The 5,736-nt window shown below is 46.5% G+C and overlaps 1 long non-coding RNA gene across 1 annotated transcript; it reads right to left on the bottom strand.

Annotated features, from left to right (window-relative positions):
- Positions 1 to 2,029: 2,029 nt before the first annotated feature.
- On the bottom strand, positions 2,030 to 2,678 carry LOC139544622 (uncharacterized). The gene is made up of 2 exons (XR_011668901.1): positions 2,519 to 2,678; positions 2,030 to 2,247 (listed from the first exon to the last, which is right to left on the bottom strand). It is a non-coding gene; the product is annotated as an uncharacterized lncRNA (long non-coding RNA).
- Positions 2,679 to 5,736: the final 3,058 nt, after the last annotated feature.

Raw genomic sequence — 5,736 nt, 5'->3', positions numbered from 1 at the left:
CACTGAACCTTAGTCACTGTTCTAGCCGGCCTCCACCCAGGACCCTGCACTGAACCTTAGTCACTGTTCTAGCCGGCCTCCACCCAGGACCCTGCACTGAACCTTAGTCACTGTTCTAGCAGGCCTCCACCCAGGACCCTGCACTGAACCTTAGTCACTGTTCTAGCCGGCCTCCACCCAGGACCCTGCACTGAACCTTAGTCACTGTTCTAGCCGGCCTCCACCCAGGACCCTGCACTGAACCTTAGTCACTGTTCTAGCCGGCCTCCACCCAGGACCCTGCACTGAACCTTAGTCACTGTTCTAGCCGGCCTCCACCCAGGACCCTGCACTGAACCTTAGTCACTGTTCTAGCCGACCTCCACCCAGGACCCTGCACTGAACCTTAGTCACTGTTCTAGCCGGCCTCCACCCAGGACCCTGCACTGAACCTTAGTCACTGTTCTAGCCGGCCTCCACCCAGGACCCTGCACTGAACCTTAGTCACTGTTCTAGCCGGCCTCCACCCAGGACCCTGCACTGAACCTTAGTCACTGTTCTAGCCGGCCTCCACCCAGGACCCTGCACTGAACCTTAGCCACTGTTCTAGCCGGCCTCCACCCAGGACCCTGCACTGAACCTTAGTCACTGTTCTAGCCGGCCTCCACCCAGGACCCTGCACTGAACCTTAGCCACTGTTCTAGCCGGCCTCCACCCAGTACTCTACCGTGCACCTTAGAGACTGCTGCCCTATGTACACAGAGTCATTGAACACTGGTCACCTTAATAATGTTTACATACTCTTTCACCCACTTTATATGTACAGTGCATTCGGAAAGTATTCAGACACCTTGACTTTTTCCACATTCTGTTATGTTACAACTTTATTCTAAAATTGATTAAATAAAACAAATCCATCAATCTACACACAATACCCCATAATGACAAAGCGAAAACAAGTTTTTAGAAATGTTTGTACATTTATAAAAAATATTAAACAGAAATGCCTTACTTACATAAGCATTCAGACCCTTTGCTATGAGACTCGATGGTGAATTAAATTGATTGGACATGATTTGGAAAGGCACACACCTGTCTATATAAAAGGTCACACCTTTATATAGACAAAAACCAAGCCATGAGGTCTAAGGAACTTTCCGTAGAGCTCCAAGACACGATTGTGTCGAGGTACAGATCTGGGGAAGTGTACCAAAACAATTCTGCCGCATTGAAGGTCCCCAAGAACACAGTGGCCTCCATCATTCTTAAATGGAAGACGTTTGGAACCACCAAGACTCTTCCTAGAGCTGGCCGCCCAGCCCAAACTGAGCAATCGGAGGAGAAGGACCATGGTCAAGGATGTGATCAAGAACCTGATGGTCACTCAGACAGAGCTCCAGAGTTCCTCTATGGTGATGGGAGAACATTCCAGAAGAACAACCACCTGTGCAGCGCTCCACCAATCAGGCCTTTTTGATAGAGTGGCCAGACGGAAGCCACTCCTCAGTGAAAGGCACATGACAGCCCGCTTGGAGTTTGCCAAAAGGCACCTAAAGGACTCAGACAATGAGAAACAAGATTCTCTGGTCCGATGAAACCAAGATTGAACTTGGATGAAACCTGGCACCATCCCTATGGTAAAGCATGGTGGTGGCATCATCATGCTGTGGGGATGTTTTTCAGCAGCAGGGACTAGGAACCCAGCTAGCAATGAGGAATCGGCGCAGAAGTGGCCCTCTTTTGGGGGGACGGAACTGATTGAATCCGCCCGGAATCAGGTGTCGGACTCGGCCCAGAATCAAAATGATTGACTGCACAGAATCAGCCCAAGTACATTGGCCCGTTTCCGTCTACCGGAATTTTACCAGAATCCACGCAGAAGTGGCCCGATGCAAACTTAAATAAATGTACACAAAATTACCCGATTTAGTCATTTTAAATATTACTATTATACATTTTATACATACAAATTATACCCATCCACAAAGTTTTAATGATGATCAATTGCCTTCAACAAAGTATCAAAACACCAAAATACTACTTAAACATGAAAGATTCATATAATTTTATTAATGAATTAAGATTTCTTTCTATTTAAGCTATGGTAGTCATTCAGTTTTCTCCATCACTCCTCCACGGTCTGGTCACTTCTCACTCGCTCTCTACTTTTTCTCCCTCCATCTCTGTCAGTGGCTAGCTGCATCCATCATTTTATTTATTTTTCTATCTTCACATCAGGAACTTCAGAATGGCTGCGATGCACAGCACCTTTGTAATATTAGATAGAGAGAAAATAGAACACTTATTGAAATATTGCCAGAAATGACTCATAGTTTATGCAACTCCCCTATCCCTACAACACTGTTCTATCAATGGCTTTTTGTAAAATATTTCGAGTTCATTATATTCTTCCTGCCTTAAACTATGTTGTAATAATGAACTTCCCAGCTGACAATGAAATTGACATGCTGGCCTGTTTTATTTAATGAATCACTTGATTCCTCTCTGCCCCATGCAATGGCCTTGAAAGCAAACTTACCGATAACAACACTTTTTAAGGCAAGAGGTTCAAAAGCCTGTTTCCCATTGGCCCCTCTCCAATTCATTTTCATGGCCAGGCCATTTGTAAGGAGTTTTGAGAGGATTCTCCACACATTCTCCTTGGTGTTCATCCCTCCAGACAGTCCCAAATATATGGTCTGAAAAACAAAAATGCATATATGATGAATATAATACTAATTTGAAGTAAGCTGGAATGGTACTCTTGGTCAGATTGTGGCTTGGTTGATTACTTTTCAGCTATACATGTAATGATAATGATATCTTGTCATACGAGGTTATTTTTTAAGTCTTGATCTGAAAGTTGACCCTCAACTCTCCTCATGTCTTCCAGCGAGGACATTGGAAGTCGAAGGTCTGTCAAATCTGGAACCTCATCCAGTGTTGATCTGTTCGCCTGAAGCTTTTGAAGCTGCAACACAATCAGCTTTTTCTGTTGCTCAATCATTTCTATGGAGGTTAAGATCTCGCGAAGAATTGCTACAAAAATACAAAACAGAACACAGTTGTGTTTTATCCCTCATATTCTTTCAGTAGTTAAAGTTATAAAGGATAATAAAGATAAATATATACAACATAATCAACGCAATCACATTATAGATCAGGGGTGGGCAACTTTGATGTTGATGGTGGCCACAATATGTACCTTACATGTAACACTTACGATCACACACTGGCTGCTGCTGTTGTTGAATGTTTGGCTCAAGCCTTGTTGGCCGATCAGAATTCCCAGGTGTCTCTCTTCTGTCCACTGGAGGTCTGATAACTGGTGCAGGTGGCAAACCCATAGAGGTGTTTGACTGGCCCTTGAGTGAAAACTTTTCCATTGGCTCCAGAGAGAGAATACAGTAGACGGCACGCGTCAAACGTTTGATTTATGACCCTATGTCCGGATGACGTGTGCATGCCCAAATATGGGCATCCGGTCAGGACATCCTGGCTGGAAGTTATCACGTGATTATGCCCATATAAGTGCATCCTGTTCCTGTTGTCATGTGTTAGAGTGTGTGTTAATTTATGCATATATTGCATCTATTCCTTTGAAGTTGTCATGATGATTGATGTGTAGGGACCTCGTTGAGGGGGGGATGTGTTTGAACATTTCAAAGAGGATGGCCCCACACCCCCTATTTTATTGCCCTTAGGGCTGTTGTCTATGAAGCAGGAATGTCCTGGGGGTATTGGGTTGGGGGAAGACACATTATAAATAAGAACCAGAACAACACAAGCGACCACGATAAACCACTAAAGAAATTAAACATGGATTTTGTGATCAGCAGTAAAGCAGCGATGACCGTAACAACGGAAGCAGGACCTCGGTTGAAACATAGAGAAAGGTCCGTGTATAAAGCAGCAATATACGATTGGCCAAAAATGCGGTTTCCAAATGTGTATAGAACCCAAATACCGCCTGCAACGGCGCTGAAAGATCAAGTGATGATGTCTAATGGACAGCAATGGGGTTATCAGTTTGATTACCAGGCCTGTAGAGTGAAGCTCTATACCGTAGCTGAAGGAGAAGAATATACAGACCAGACTTTAGGAGTGGACTACGGGCTTGAAGACTGGCAGGTTTTTCGCAAGGTGGTGTGTCCCGAACTGAGAGTTATCACAAAGGGGTATAGCGTGTTCACGGGCTACGAGACCCGTTGGGAAGGTGCCCCTGGCTCCTCAGGAAGAGTATTTCACACGGTGAAAATACAAAGAAAGAATGGACTTCCATGTGGATGCGTGGAGTTCTATATCAGCAACGAGGAAACCCACAACCAAAAGATTCGTGATGGTGGCCTGACTGGGGATTTTAGGTTGCGCATGCTTATTCCTTTTAAAAGTTGGGATCTAATGGAATTGAAAATGTTAGAGTTGTTGGATGCTCTTTTTGTACATAGCCAACAGCGGCAGAGCATTGTTCGGCTAAGGAAGTGCACAATACACTGCGCAAAAAAATAAAGGGAACACTAAAATAACACATCCTAGATCTGAATGAATGAAATATTCTTATTAAATACTTTTTTCTTTACATAGTTGAATGTGCTGACAACAAAATCACACAAAAATTATCAATGGAACGTGCCTGTATGACCTCCCTACAACGCCTGGGCATGCTCCTGATGAGGTGGCGGATGGTCTCCTGAGGGATCTCCTCCCAGACCTGGACTAAAGCATCCGCCAACTCCTGGACAGTCTGTGGTGCAACGTGGCGTTGGTGGATGGAGCGAGACATGATGTCCCAGATGTGCTCAATTGGATTCAGGTCTGGGGAACGGGCGGGCCAGTCCATAGCATCAATGCCTTCCTCTTGCAGGAACTGCTGACACACTCCAGCCACATGAGGTCTAGCATTGTCTTGCATTAGGAGGAACCCAGGTGCAACCGCACCAGCATATGGTCTCACAAGGGGTCTGAGGATCTCATCTCGGTACCTAATGGCAGTCAGGCTACCTCTGGCGAGCACATGGAGGGCTGTGCGGCCCCCCAAAGAAATGCCACCCCACACCATGACTGACCCACCGCCAAACCGGTCATGCTGGAGGATGTTGCAGGCAGCAGAACGTTCTCCACGGCGTCTCCAGACTCTGTCACATCTGTCACATGTGCTCAGTGTGAACCTGCTTTCATCTGTGAAGAGCACAGGGCGCCAGTGGCGAATTTGCCAATCTTGGTGTTCTCTGGCAAATGCCAAACGTCCTGCACGGTGTTGGGCTGTAAGCACAACCCCCACCTGTGGACGTCGAGCCCTCATACCACCCTCATGGAGTCTGTTTCTGACCGTTTGAGCAGACACATGCACATTTGTGGCCTGCTGGAGGTCATTTTGCAGGGCTCTGGCAGTGCTCCTCCTGCTCCTCCTTGCACAAAAGCGGAGGTAGCGGTCCTGCTGCTGGGTTGTTGCCCTCCTACAGCCTCCTCCACGTCTCCTGATGTACTGGCCTGTCTCCTGGTAGTGCCTCCATGCTCTGGACACTACGCTGACAGACACAGCAAACCTTCTTGCCACAGCTCGCATTGATGTGCCATCCTGGATGAGCTGCACTACCTGAGCCACTTGTGTGGGTTGTAGACTCCGTCTCATGCTACCACTAGAGTGAAAGCACTGCCAGCATTCAAAAGTGACCAAATCATCAGCCAGGAAGCAAAGGAACTGAGAAGTGGTCTGTGGTCACCACCTGCAGAACCACTCCTTTATTGGGGGTGTCT

Source organism: Salvelinus alpinus, chromosome 18 (assembly GCF_045679555.1).
Source record: "Salvelinus alpinus chromosome 18, SLU_Salpinus.1, whole genome shotgun sequence".
NCBI lineage: Eukaryota > Metazoa > Chordata > Actinopteri > Salmoniformes > Salmonidae > Salvelinus > Salvelinus alpinus.
This window is presented reverse-complemented; position numbering and strand designations above follow the sequence as displayed.